This window comes from Sus scrofa, chromosome 1 (genome assembly GCF_054392235.1).
Source record: "Sus scrofa isolate SSC_HxYL_T2T_F1_AM1 chromosome 1, Sscrofa_HxYL_maternal_Yorkshire_Landrace_v2.0, whole genome shotgun sequence".
In the NCBI taxonomy this organism is placed as follows: domain Eukaryota; kingdom Metazoa; phylum Chordata; class Mammalia; order Artiodactyla; family Suidae; genus Sus; species Sus scrofa.
The window spans coordinates 246,503,561-246,519,428 of NC_139383.1; the positions used below are offsets into that span (position 1 = coordinate 246,503,561).

The 15,868-nt window shown below is 38.5% G+C and overlaps 1 protein-coding gene across 4 annotated transcripts in view; it reads right to left on the reverse strand.

The window, feature by feature from the left end:
• Positions 1 to 15,868, reverse strand: part of LOC146407083 (uncharacterized) — a 203,646-nt gene that overhangs the window by 62,794 nt on the left and 124,984 nt on the right. The gene's annotated exons all lie outside the window — the stretch shown is intronic.

Consider the following 15,868-nt stretch of genomic DNA (forward strand, 5'->3'; position numbering starts at 1 on the left):
CACAACACTTTTAAGAAATTCTGCTGTGAAGGAGAACAAAAGACTCATTTGGTAACTAAAAAGAATATAGGATCAAGGTTGTGTATACATGTGTGTGTGTTTTAAATCTGGTACTACTAGCACAATTGTGTGTTGATATGAGTGATCTAGAGAGGAAGAAATTGATGGAAAGAGGGAGGGAACACTTAGATGTAGTTTAGTTCAGAGAAAAGGCATACTATGTGAAGACAGAAGAAGAAATACTGGCAGAATTTATGACGGAAAAATGAGACTATTTCTTTTCCAATTGTACTTATTTTCTAGACAAAATTGTAGTTGTTCCTCACCTGAGTGTTACAGGTGTAGCTATAAATCAAAACTTTACAGACAAGCAAAAGCTAAGGGAATTCAGCACCACTAACCAGCTTTACAACAAATACTAAAGAACTTCTCTAGGCAGAAAAGAAAAGGCCACAACTACAAACAAAAATATTACAAATGACAAGGTTCACCAGTAAAGGCACATATCTAGCAAAGGTAAGAAATCATCCACACACAAACATGCTACCAAAATCAGAAGTCATGAAAAGAGGAGGGTACAAAGGCAGGACAATGGAGATGCACTTGCAATTAAGAGACCAACAACTTGAAACAATCTTGCATATATACAGACTCCTATATCAAAACTTCAGGGTAAATGCAAAACAAAAATCTACAATAGATACACACGCAAATGGAAAGAGCAATCCAAATATAACACTAAAGATAGTCATCAAATGCAAGAGAAGAGAACAAGAGAAGGGAAGAAAAAAGACCAACAACAACAAAAAAAGGTACCGCTATAAATAAAACGTGGGTGTAACATGGCTGGCTTGGAAGTAAAAAAAAAAAAAAAAAAAAAAAAAAAAAAAGTCAGTGTAAGTGCCCATTTGAGAAATATGGTAATAAATGTGATATAGTCAGCACTGTTAAATGATTTTTTTCTCCTGCAAGGTTCAGCAGCTGTGTGAACTAAATAGATGATTTAGTTTAGCCAGAGTGTGAGTTTTACCAGGCAAGAATTATGGACAAAAAAGAGGAGCAATGAGGTTTAGATGTTTAAAAAAGACCATTTTTAGTGCTAGGCCTATGGCTTTAGGCTGGCTAGGAAGGGAAATGAGCATATGATAAAGATGTAGGATTGTGAAAGAGTTGTCCTTGAACTGAAAGTCAATCCAGCCAAAAATGGAAATAACCCAGCTGTCCATCAACTGGTGAAAGAAAAAATATGCCACATCCATAAGATGGAATATTATTTGGCAATAAAAAGAAATGAAATACTGATATATATTATAACATGAATGAACAATAAAAACACTATGCTAAGTGAAAGAAGCCAGTTACAAAGACCACATATTGTGTTATTTTATTTATACGAAATATACAGAAAAGGAAAATATATGTATGAACAGTATATTGGTTTCCTAAGTCTAGAGGCAGTGAAAGGAAACAGGAAATGGAGATAGGATATGCTGATGGTTACAGGGTTTTTTACCAGAGTAATAAAAAATTCTGAAATTGAGATGGTGATAGTGGGAGTTCCCCTTGTGCCTCAGCGGTAGCGAATCTGACTATTATCCATGAGGATGCAGGTTCAATCCCTGGCCTCACACAGTGGGTTAAGGACCCAGCATTGCCATGAGCTTTGGTGTAGCTTGCAGACTCAGCTTGGATCTGGCATTATTGTGGCTATGGTGTAGCCCAACAGCTACAGCTCCAATTTGACCCTTAGCCTGGGTACTTCCATATGCCGCATGTGTGGCCCTTTAAAAAAAAAAAAAAAAAAGATATGGTGATAGTTACACAATTCTAATATACAAAATAAGCACGGAATTGTAAAATTTAAATGCTTGAATTCATGAGATATAAATTATATCTCAATAAAAATTATTATTTTTATAAATGTGAAGACTTCAGTCATACAAAAACAAAAAGAATTCATTACCAGGGATCGCAAAAATATTTTAAGGAAATCATTTAGATGGAAAGAAAACGATACCAGATGGAAATAAGAATTATAAAAACGAATGAACTACAACTGATAAGAACATGGGTAAACATATTTTCCCTATTGTTTATATCTCTTTAAAGATAACTGACTGAACAAAAATAATAATAATCTATTGTGTGTTTTTAAACATATGTTTAAGCTAAATATATGACAATAATACAAAGGCATGGTTGGAGAGATAGAAATATACTATTGTTAGGTTCTCCTATCATACATGAAGTGGTATAGTATCATTTGAAGGTAGCTGGTAATAAGTTAAAGGTTAAACTGTAAACCCTAACACAACCACCGAAATAATAATACAAATATTTATAGCAAATTCAGCAAATGAGATAAAATGGAATCATAGGAAACAATCCAAAAGAAGGTAGAAAAAGAGAAAAATGGTACAGAAAATACAGAAAATATATAGCAAGATGACAGACTTAAACCCAATCATATCATTAATAATAAGTGTGAATAATTTAAACATCTCAATAATAAGGCAGAGATCATCTGACTGAAAAAGCAAGGCCCAACTGTATGCTTCCTACTAGAAATACATTTTAAATATACACTGACTTGTTAAAAGAATAGATATAGATATATATAGATATATATAGACATATATACTAATCCTAATAAAAAGAAAGCTGCAGTGGCCATACTAACATTGCATAAAGATTTCACAGCAAAGAATATGACCAGTGATAAAGGTTATTAATATTATCACTTCAATAAATCAAGAGGACATAACTATCCTAAACATTTGTGCTCCAAATAAAAGAGCTACAAAATAAATAAAATGGAAACTTACAGGACTGAAGGAGAAGTAAATCTACTATTTTCAGAAGTATCAATACCCCTTTCTCAATAATTGATAGACCAAGGAAAAGAAAATGAGTAAAATACACAAAAGACTTGCACAATAATACCAAGAAACTTTATATAAAGGACATTTATAGGAACATTCCACCCAATAACAGCAGAATACACTTTTTTTTCAACAGGAAATGTGACATTTATTAAGATAGTAACTAGTCTGTATCATAATTTAAATCTCAATAAATTTAAAATAATTCAAGTTATACAAAATATATCCTCTGACCACAATGAAATTCCAGAATGGAATTAAATTAGAAATCAATGACAGAAATACATCTGAAAATGCACTAAATACTTGGAAACCAAATAACACACTTTAATTTGGGGGGGGGGGCTTTTTGCCATTTCTTGGGCTGCTCCCGCAGCATATGGAGGTTCCCAGGCTAGGGGTCAAATCGGAGCCTCCGGCCTACGCCAGAGCCACAGCAACGCGGGATCCAAGCCGAGTCTGCCACCTACACAATAGCTCACCACAACGCCAGATCCTTAACCCACTGAGCAAGGCCAGGGATCGAACCCACAACCTCACGGCTCCTAGTCAGATTTGTTAACCACTGAGCCATGACGGGAACTCCCACACTTCTAAATATATCATCAGTTAAAGGAAGAATCAAAAGAGAAATTAAAAATTATTTTAAAATGTTTTAAATATTTTGAATGAAAATTAGAATAAAGTTTGTGGGGTGCAAGGAGAGAGAAACATATAGTACTAATCACATTTATTGGAGTTTGGAGTTAGTAGTTGCAAATTATTGAATTTAGAATGGATAAGCAATGAGGTCCTGCTATATAGCACAGGGAACTATATTCAATGACTTGTGGTGGAACATGATGGACGATAATATGAGAAAAAGAATGTATATGTATGTATAACTAGGTCACTTGGCTGTATGGTAGAAATTGACAGAACATAGTAAATCAACTATAATAAAAAATTTTAATAAAAAAATAAAAATTAAAAAAGAAAAGTCTCAAATCAACAATTTCAGTTTCCATCTTAAGAAACAAGAAAAAAAGAGCAGGTAAAATTCAAGATGAGAAAAAAGTAAATAATATGTATGAGAAAAGAAATCCATGAAGTAGAATACAGAATATGATGGACAAAACTGAGAATTTCAAAAGCTATTTCTTTGAGATTATCAATAAAATTGATCAGGAAAAAGAGAGAATTTAAATTATCAATACAAGGAATAAGAGAGAGATGACATCGCCATCCACCCTAGAGATAATAAAAGAATAATAATAGACTATGATGAATAAATTTATGCCAATAAATTCAACAACTCAGATGCAAATGACAAATTCCTTGAAAAACACAAACTACCAAGGCTCATTCAGGAAGAAACAGACAAACTTGGTAGCCCTATATCTATAAAGGAAATTATATTTTTAGTCAAAGATCTTTCTAGGCCCAAGAGTCTTTACTGGCTATTTCTACAAAATACTTAAGAAAGAAATAATACCAATTCTCCACAAACTCTTTTGTAAAATTGAAAAGGAGGGAATATTTCCTAACTTGTTCCATAAGGCCAGCACTACCTTGATGCCAAAACCAAAGACACTGTAAGAAAAAGAAAGTAGAGACAGGAGTTCCCTTCATGGCACACTGGAAACGAATCTGACTAGGAACCATGAGGTTGCAGATTTGATCCCTGGCCTTGCTCATTCAGTTAGGGACCTAACATTGCCCTGGCTTGGATCCTGTGTTGCTGTGGCTGTGGCTACAACTCGACCCCTAGCCTGGGAACTGCCATATGCTGTGGGTACGGCCCTAAAAAAAATTTAAAAAAAAAAAAAAAAAAGTAGAGACAAATAGGAGTTCCTTTGTGGTGCAGCAGCTTAAGGATCTGGCATTGTTACTGCAGCATCTCAGGTCACTGCCATGGCACGGGTTCAATCCCTGGCCCGGGAATTTCTACATGCTGCAGTCGCAGCCAAAAAAAGAGAGAGAGAGAGAAATATTCCTCAGGAGCATAAACGCAAAATTTTTAAGCAAAATTTAGCAAAAAAATGAAAAGGATAATACATCATGACCACATGGGGTTATCACAGAATGGCAAGGTTGGTTTAATATTTGAAAATCATCACGCTGATATAATTCATCATATTAACAAACTAAAAGAGAAAAACAATTGCTCATTTCAATAGATGTAGAAAAAACATTTGACAAAATCCAACATGCATTCCTAATTTTTTAGATATCAGCAAACTAGGAAAGGAATTCCTCCGCCTGACAAAGGGCTTCCATGAAAACCCACTGCTAAGATCATACTTAATAGCTCGGATTCTAGTTTGAGAGACTAGATGGTTATCCTCTAAGAACAGTAACAATACAAAGATATCTGTCTTTTAGAACTTCTCTGCAACATTGTATTGAGAGTCTTAGCAAATGCTTTGAAGAAAGGAAAAGAACTAAAAGGCATTCAGGTTGGAAAGAAAAAAGGAAAACTGCCTTTATTCACAAATGACATGATTGTCTATATAGAAAATCCTGTGGACTCTGAAAAAAAATGCTATCAGAACTGTAAGTGAATTTATCAAGGTTGAAAGATATAAATCTGATATTCAGATTCACTCTACTTTTGTATACTTGTAATAAACAAATGGAAATTGAAACTTTAAAAAATCAGTACTGGAGTTCCAGCTGTGGCTCAATGGGATTGGGGGTGTCTCTACAGTACTGGGACACAGGTTCAATCCCCAGCCCATCACAGTGGGTTAAAGATCTGGTGTTGACATAGCTACAGCGTAGGGTACAACTGCAGCTTGGATTTGAACCCTGGCCCAGGAACTACATATGCCACAAAGTGGCCAAAAAAGAAAAAAAAAATTAAATCAATACTTTTAAAATAGTATTTTAAAAACATGAAATAGGGATAAATCTAGCAAAAATATAAGAACAACACACTGCATCTTTAAAACACTGCTGAGAGAAAATAAAGAACTTTAAAAACGGAGAAATATACCTCGTCCATGGGTCAGAAATCAATATTATTATATCACCTCTCCGTAACTTATTTAGATATTAAAGTCAATCTCAGAGTTCCCACAGTGACACTGTGGGTTGAGAATCTGACTGCAGCAGCTTGAGTCTTCACGGTGGTGCAGGTTCAATCCCCGGCCCGGTGCCATGGGTTAAAGGATCCAGTTTGCTGCAGTTGCAGCATAGGTGACAACTGCAGCTTGGTTTCAGTTCCTGGCCCAGGAACTTCCATATGCCATGAATGTGGCAATAAAAAAATAAGTCAATCCCAGTAAAATCTCAGCAAGTTTTTCTGAGAAACTGACAAGCTCATTCTAAAATTCCTGTGGAGGAGTTCCAGTTGTGGCTCAGCGGTAATAAACCCAACTAGTATCCATGAGGACGTGGGTTTGATCCCTGGCCTTGGTCAGTGGGTTACGGATCCGGTGTTGCCATAAGCTGTAACGTCGGTCACAGATGCAGCTTGGATCCCGCATTGTTGTGGCTGTGGTATAGGCTGGCAGCTATAGCTCAGAATCGACCCCTAGCCTGGGAATTTCCATATGCAGCAGGTGTGACCCTAAAAAGCAAAAAATAAAATACAAAATAAAATTCACGAGGAAAGACACAGGACACAAAATAGTCAAAACAACTTTACAAAAGAATAAAGCTTGAGGATTAATGCTAAGCATTATATACTAAATCATTTATTATAAAGCTGTGGTATTGCATAAATACAGACAAAAAGATCAATGGATCAGAATAGAAAATCTAGACATTGACCCACTCATATACAGACAGATGATTTTTCAACAAAGGAGTAGGTCTTTTCAACAAATACTGCTGGAATAATTGCTTATCAATATCCAAAAAAAATGAATTTCAATCCCTACTTCAAAATATACACAAAAGCATATTCAAAGTATATACAAAAACATATTCAAAATGGATTATAGATTGAATGCAAACCTAAAGGTATAAAATTTATGGAAGAAAACATGGAAGATAATCCATGAACATGAGGAAGCAAAGATTTCTTAGATATAATTCCAAAAGTATAACCTATACAAAACAAAATGGATAAATTGTACTTTATCAAAAATTTAAAACCCTCTGCCCTCTGAAAGACAATGTTAAGAGAATGTGAATGTACGTTACAGTGAGCGAAAATATTTGTACATCATATATCTGGGAAAGGACTCAAATCCAGAATACATAAAGAACCCTCAAGACTCAACAATAAGAAAGCAAATAACCCAGCTTTTTTTTTTTTTTTTTTTTTTTTTTTTTGTCTTTTTAGGGCCATACCCCTGGCATATGAGGTTAAATCAGAGCTACAGCTGCTGGCCTACATCACAGCCACAGCAACACCAGATCCAAGCCAAGTCTGTGACCTACACCACAGGTCATGGCAACGCCATGAAGTAGGGATTGAAATTTATTTTTTTTTTTAACCCACTGAGCAAGGCCAGGATCGAACCCACGACCTCGTGGTTCCTAGTCAGATTTGTTTCCACTGTGCCACGATGGGAACTCCAAAAATCCCAACTTTAAAAAGAGGAAAGGATGTGACATACACTTCACCACAGAACTGGTGAAGCACAGAAATGTGTCTAAGGCTTTTGTTAACTGCAGTGCATACATCAAGAGCCTTGGAATTTATAAAGAGCTTCCTCACTTCCTGTCTCTATTACTATTGCTGCATAACAAATTAGCGCAAAACTTACCCAGTTACAATAGCACATATTTATTATCTCATGGTATCTGTGGATCAAGAGTCCAGACATAGCTTACCTGTATCCTTTGCCTCTTTGTCTCTTACAAGGCCAAATCAAGTTGTCAGGCCAGGATCTGCAGTCACAGCCAAAGTTTCAACTGGGAATGTTCTTCCAAGTTCACTCAGTGGTACTTGGAGAAATTTACTTCCTTGGGCTCTTCCGGACCAAAAGCTTCTTTTCCTCACTGGTTTTTTATTGGCCCACCCTCAGAGGCTTGCCATGTGGGCCTCTCCAATGTGGCAGCTTATTTCATAAAAGCATGCATACCAAGAAGGCAATAGAGAGAGTTGGCTAACAAGATGGAAGTAACCTACTCATGGAAGGTGATACCCCTCAACGTTGCCATAATCTATTGGCAAGTACAAAAGCAAGGTACTAAAGAGAAGGAGAGTATACCATGCCATGAATATCAGGAAGTAGGGCTCAGTGGGAGCCATCTCAGAGACTGCCTACCACACTGGCCTCAGAAAATGCAGTTCTCTGGGCCAGTTTATTTTTAATTTCTGAAATCCAAGGACATATTTCCTTCTAAACATTTTAAGCATACCATTTCCAATCCACTCTTTGGGTTGATAATTCTATGTGAAAGCAGGGTTTCCTTGCCTGCTCCTGCACCCAGTCTGGTTTCATCCTATCTGAGTCACAACAGAGTCCCTGTAGATCTACACATCTGCCTTTGTGTGTGTTTTTACCTCCTTCTAGAATAATTCCTCTTCCTTTATCCATTGTAGGGACTCTTGTTCATCTTTTAAGATTTAGCTTATGCAATGATAGCTTTAAAAAAAATCCTCCACTAATGTCCTCTACATACACATACTCACACTGAATTCTACAGGTTGAGAGAGGTTCCATTTATAAATTTTATCAACATTTATTAAGAGGCTAATCTGTGCCTGGTACATACCAGGCCACAATCAACAGGTATTGATAGCATCAACAAACAAGTAAATGGTGACAGGTTATAATGAGTACATTAAGTAGGGATAAATCTATGCTTCAGGAGCCCAAAACAGAGAGCAAGATGTCTCTTCATCTTGCTGAAAAATCTCTGCTTGCTAAGTGCAATCATACCAGCCAGTCACTGATACTGTGATGTTCCTTAACGGTTGATCTGCTTCTGTGGGAAGCCAGCACTGTAGCTTCACATGAAGACTCATCCCAGGCCTCCAGAGGCTAAAGATGATGCCACAATGTTATTCTCATGTTTATTAGAGCTTTGGGAAATTTCAGTTAATATTAAACAACAGCAGGACCTCTCTCACACCTCATTCTCTTGAGCTGAGTCCAAGAAAACTCAGTTTCAGTCCTTGGAAACCCAAAAATAGTTTAGTTAACTTAGGGTGCCCACATTTTCCTGGGCTGACTGAAACCAGTGCTGCTGTACTACATAAAAAAAAACAGTGAATGGAGGACACCCTTATAACTGTTACAACTGTATCTACAGAGGTGGGAACTAAAAGGAGCACATGGGCTACTGGCAAACGACTAGGAATAGGTACTGTGGGATGTACCCGATTCCAAAAGCAATGGTTAGTCGATGGAGAAAAGGCAGATCATCTAGGTAGGGCTCAGTTTTCCTCAAAGAGCAAAAGTCCCACGGAGGGGTTTAAAAGACTTTGTGGAGTTTCCATTGTGGCACAGTGGCAACTAGCATCCATGAGGATGCGGGTTTGATACCTGGCTTCGCTCAGTGGGTTGGGGATCCAGCGATGCTGCAAGCTGTGGTGTAGGTCACATGGCTCAGATCCCCTGTTGCTATGGCTATGACATAGGCCAGCAGCTGTAGCTCTGATTCAGCCCCTAGCCTGGGAACTTCTAAACACCATGGGTGTGGGCCTAAAAAATTTAAAAAAAAATTTTTTTAAAGACTTTTTTTGTTGTTTTGGTTACGTTTAGAGTCTCATCTGCATTGATAACAGATGAGCAGTGTGTTGGTATGTGTGTGCAGTGGTGTTGGTATGTGTGTGCAGTGGTGTTGGTATGTGCCTTCTGCTGGTTCTGCTGGTTTTCCACTTTGTGTTAGGTACGTGGCTTTCCCTGAGGCTCTCAGACTATCTTTCTTTCAGGCATATGCTTCCAGGAGCCAATTAAAAACCACCTTAAAGTTTTTCACCCTTACATGAAGATGCTGCTCACTCTAAATCTCCCTAGCTCAAACCCAGGACAGAGGAGATGCATTTTCAAGCTTCCTGCACATGCCTTGAGAGCAGCTGCCCTCCTGCGGTCAGGGCCACAGTGGCCTCGAACGTAGAACAAATGCAGGGAACTTTTGACTTTGGTAATTTTCGTCTTATCATTGTGGTTGTGGAAATGGGATAAATTCCAAAATTTTGTGGCTTTCTCCAGTGGTCAGAGAAATCACCTGAGGCTACTGTATGTGTTGCCCTTCCCGTGCCAGCCCTGAATCACCATTCAGGCTCTACCTCTGGGGAAGCAAAGTAGCTGTAATGAGCTTGTGACTGTGTATTTTCTAGAAGTGAGTTTAGAAGATTTAGTCTGAACAGTCTTTCTGGCCCATTTTGAGGAAAAGAAAGGGTCTAATACCATGAACTTAAAATTTTCTGTTACTAAGTCACTGATGCAGCATCCATTCAACGAAGATACACAGAACACGTGCTCTGGGGAAGACAGCAAGAGCCATCTAGATCCTCTCTCCTGATCTCAATGAAAAGTTGGGGCTTCTTTTCCCACCTCTGGAACCCTCTTTGCTTGCTTTCACTCATCCTCCCTTTCACAGGGTTCTTTTGCTTTGTTTTTGCCTAATGAAGCCTTCTCACTTTTCAGGAGAAAACTGTTACTTACTTTTGAGTCTTTTCCAAATAGTTGTCACTCTCATGTCAAGAACCAAATGAAAGCAAAAGCTCATCTTTTACATTTGCATTTAACACAGCAGAATGACATATCTCTGGTTGCTGCTCCTCAGACTTTCTCAGCAATTTTTCCTTACAGAGAGAAGTTCCTAAACTGCATTTTGATTCCCTCTTTCCCTTCTCCTGCTACAGACCATACCCACCACCCAACTTTGCCATTATAAATAAGTCCTCTGAAGAGAATATATGTTCTTTTACACACATACATACACACAACCCAAGTTGCCACGTGCATTTTACTATCTTACAAACACATCTAGACAGGCTTTTAGGCTGCAACTGTACCAAGGAAAGATTCACCATGTCAACTGATTTCCTCTAGTTCACATGGACAGATGGTCCTGTCACAGCTTTTTGTCCCAGCTTTTTGTCCCACTTTTCTCTATCTTACTTTGTTCTTCTCCTTCAAAATTGAGTTAGCTATTCTGGGTCTTTTGTTTCTCCATGTAACCTTCAGAGTCAGTTTGTTGATATCTACAAAATAACTTTCTGGGATTTTGATTGGGAATGACTTGAAACTGTAGATCAATTGGCAAGAACTGTTATCTTGATAATATTGAGTCTCCCTTTCCTTGAATATGGAATACCTCTCCATTTATTTGGTTTATCTTTGATGTCATTCATCAGAGGTTTCTCATTTTCCTCACATATACCTTGTACATATTCTGTTAGATTTATTTTGGAAGTGTGAATGTAAATGGGAATGAGTTTTTAATTTCAAATTCCACTTGTTCATTACTGGCATATAGGAAAACAATGAACTTCTGTATATTAACCTTATATTCTGCAACTTTGCTGTAATTGCTTATTGGTTCCAGTTCTGTCAATTCTTCTGGATTTTTTACATGGGCAATCATGTCCTCTGTGAACAAAAACAGTTTGGCATCTTCTTTCTCTGTCTTTATAGCTTTCATTTCCTTTTTGTGTCTCATTACATTAACTTGGACTTTCCAGGCACTTGCTTTTTTGTTGTTGTTGTTGTTGTTGTTGTTGTTGCTATTTCTTGGGCCACACCCGCGGCATATGGAGGTTCCCAGGCTGGGGGTCGAATCGGAGCTGTAGCCACTGGCCTACGCCAGGGCCACAGCAACACGGGATCCGAGCCGCGTCTGCAACCTACACCACAGCTCATGGCAACGCCGGATCGTTAACCCACTGAGCAAGGGCAGGGACCGAACCCGCAACCTCATGGTTCCTAGTCAGATTCGTTAACCACTGCGCCACAACAGGAACTCCCAGGCACTTGCTTTTACTTATTGCTAACCACTACCACTTGTTTCTCTGGAAATTAGAGCTGGTTTTATTAATTTCTCAAACTCCATGTACACTGAAATCTGGGAACACCTTTTTTTTTTTTGGCCACTGGCTCATTATGAGGAAGTTACCGGGCCAGAGATGGAATCCACACCACAGTAGCGACCCAAGCCACTGGAGTGACAATGCCATATCCTTCCAGCCGAGCCACCAGGGAACTCCAAGGAACACTCACTTTTAATCAAAATGTCTTTTCTATAGGTTTGTCTCCTCTACTAACCATTAAAAGCTTTGGCCTGACTCATTAAGCCTAATCCTGTTGTGCCCTCACAGTTTACTCTTAAAATAAAGGCCACATCAATTTAAAATAACTTGGAATTCTTGTTTGCATTCCGATGTATTCTTTTTAAGATTCTATTTTACATTTTCTACCTTTAGAGGGAAAACAGCTGGCCCAGAAAATGAGCCATCTCATGTAAAAGGAACAGAAGTGCTCTTAGAGACTGTGGTCAGGGCTGGAAAGTACTGGAGTGTTTATTTGGTTGTGTATGTATGTGTGTGTGAGGGTAGTTTGTTTTACTAATGTATGTAAGCTTTAGTTCACTGGAAATTCTCTAAAGACAGACTCCACAAACCATTGCAATGACATGATTAACAACTGAGTTGCTCAACATTGATTCTTCTTATTTTTAGAGAGTAATTGTTATAGCAAGATTACAGTGTATTAGGAGGTACCTGTGGTTAGTTTGCTGATACACTATTAATGAGTCAGTTCACTTATAGAGTAACTCTCCTAATTGGTTGGCTGTAGTTCAATAACTCTTATTGTGTTGTCTGAAAAAAATCAATAAGAGCCAAATGCATATTATTGATTTTCCTCCAAGGAATCATTCTTGAAAAATTAATTTTTCAAGTATGTTTATTCCAGGTCTTTGAACAGTGGATATGATTTTTCAACCCACTCATTTTCCCCGACCCCCACTCTTCTTGGAGTTTCTTATATATACTTCCCACCTGCCTAGGATCCAGCCATTTCACTATTTAATAACCACTGCTCTACACTTCTGATTCATGTTGAGGTTGTTTCTACCTTTAAATCGACATAAACAATGCTCCAATAAATATTCCTTTACAGGTCAAATGTCCACAGGTCAGAGGATCAGCCTCTCATATAAAATATGGTTTTCTTTATTATTTTTTTTTGTCTTTTTGTCTTTTTAGGGCTGCACCCATGGCATATGGAGGTTCCCAGGCTAGGGGTCAAATCCAAGCCTATGCCATAGCCACAGCAACTCAGGATCCAAGCTGCGTCTGCAACCTACACCATATCTCACAGCAATGATGGATCCTTAACTGACTGAGTGAGGCCAGAGATCAAACCTGCACACATATGTTTACGACATCTTTTTTCATAATTGCCAAAACTTAGAAGCAACCAATATATCCTTCAACAGGTGAACAGATAATCAAACCATGGTAAATTTATACAATAGATTATTATTTAGCATTAAAAATATATGAACTATCAAGTCATTTAAGACATGCAGGAAATACATATTGCTAAGCAAAAGAAGCAAATCTGAAAAGGCCACCATACAATTTCAACTATGGGATGTTCTGGAAAAGGCAAAATTATGGAGACAATTAAAACATCAGTGGTCAACAAACAAGAAACAAAAACCAAATTCCAAAATGGGCAGTGGGGAGTTCTCTTGTGGCACAGTGCGTTAAGGATCCAGCGCTGCCACTGAAGCAGCATGGGTCACTGCTGTGGTACAGGGATCCCTGGCCCAAGAATTTCTACATGCCACAGGTGTGGCAAAAAATAAAAAAAAGATATAAATAAATAAAAATGAGCAATGAACTTGAATAGATATTTCTCCACAGAAGATAGGTGAATAGCTATTAAGCATATAAAAAGATACTTGACATCATTAGTTATTGAAGAAATGCAAATCAAAACCACAAAATATTATTCCAAACTCATGAGGATGGTTATTATTAAAACACAACAAAACAAAACCATAAAACAAGCATTGGTGGGTATGTGGAAAAACTGGAACCCTTGCGCATTGCTGGTGGGAATGAAAAGTGGTGCAGCTGCTGGGGAAGACAATTTGGCAGCAGTTCCTCTGAGAGGTAAACAGAATTACCATATGATTCAACAATTCCACTTCTAGATATCTACCCAAAGGAATTGAAATCGGGGGCTCAAACAGATAATTGCACTCCAAAGTTCAAAAGCAGTATTTTTTGTAACAACCAAAAGGTAGAAACAACCCAAGTGTTCATCAAGGGATAAATGGATAAACGAAATGTGATATACATTTACAATGGAATATTATTTAGCCATAAAAACTAACTGAATTCTCAGAGTTCCTGTCGTGGCGCAGCGGTTAATGAATCCGACTAGGAACCATGAGGTTGCGGTTTCGATCCCTGCCCTTGCTCAGTGGGTTAACGATCCGGCGTTGCCATGAGCTGTGGTGTAGGTCGCAGACACGGCTCGGATCCCGCATTGCTGTGGCTCTGGCATAGGCTGGCCACCCGCAGCATATAGAGATGAGCTGCACAGAAGGGCCTGAGAGCTTGGGCCGGCCCCTGTGCCCTGCAGAAAAACATCACCTAGAGTGCTGCTCCTGATACACAAAGTCCTATCTCATTAATTCTTCCTTCTCTCTAGTAGCTTCCAGTAAAGTGTCTGTGCTTTTTCCAAGACTTGGACATTCACTCCCATCCCATCACCTGTGTACCACCACCCTTGCTCTCCTGCATCACCAGTTTATCCCTCCTCAAATGCATCACTTCTGTCAACAACCAACACATTATGTGTCTCATCTTTAAAAAAAAAAAAAAAAAAAAAAAAAAAAAAACACCTCTCTGGGTCCCACTTCCTCCTACAGGCTCTATCCCCATTTTTCTGCACCTCTGTGTAACAAACTTCCCTGAAGGAATTGAGCACACTTGCTATCACCAATTTCTCTTTCATTCTCTCGACTCCACTCCAGTCATGCCTTCACCCTCAACACACGAGTCTGCTCTTCTAAAGGCCATGAGTGATCTCTGTGTTGTTAAATCTACTGGTCAACTCCTCATCCTCATCTTAGTTGGCCAATTCACAACTTTCATGCAACTCATCCCTTTCTCCTTGCAACATGCCAGTACGTCACACACTTCTGATTTCTTCCTTCCTCCCTGGATCCTGTTTCCCAGTCTCCTCTGCTTACCAGTTCTTCTTCTTCCCAATTTCTTAACGTTGGCAGATCCCAGAGCCTAGTCCTTAGATCTCTCCTTCATTTATACCCATTCCTTATCTGGTCTCATAGTTTTATACTCATCTATCTATCCGTCTGTCTGTTGGTCAGTCAGTCGGTCGATCTATCTATCTATCTATCCATCTCTACATCCAGGACCCTCCCTGAGCACTATAAGACTTCTGTGCTGAGAACAGACTGTTTGAGCTTTGGTCTCAGGAACAAATAGATTAGTTATGAAACTACTGAAGTATTAGTAGCAGCAGAGGAGGTAAGACGGGGTCATGCTCTGAATTTTGAAGGTGAGACAACAAAATTTACCGATAAGAGAATGTTAAAAATGAAAGTCAAGGAAGACACCAAAGTTTTGGGCCTGAACAACTGGCAAGAGAAAGGTGCCATTAACTGATGGGGCAGAAGATTTGGTATGTGTGACTGGATGGTGGTGGTGGTCAGGGGCATCACAAGTTCACTTTTGAAATAAATATTGGACATCTGAGCATATACACTTTGATTAGACAATTTGGGCATGTGAGACTGTCCATCCCATATGATAATCATCTCCATGGAGGAAAAGCCTGTGTTTAGGCAACTGTCGTGTCTGCGTGTCTGGCCTAGTTCTTGGCACGCAGTTAAGTACTCAAATATTTCAACTGTTGAATGCAAGATGCCTCTCAAAGTCATTTTTACTGTGACTCTTCTGGGGACATTCTTATCAACTGATTTTCATTCTAGGAGGCATTTATTCCATGGATCTTAAAGGCAGTGGATGTCAAACAGAGAGGAGAGATTTTATCACTTGTTTCTAACATCTGTCATATTAGCTATGTGGTTTTGATAAACACAAAGCACCTTCT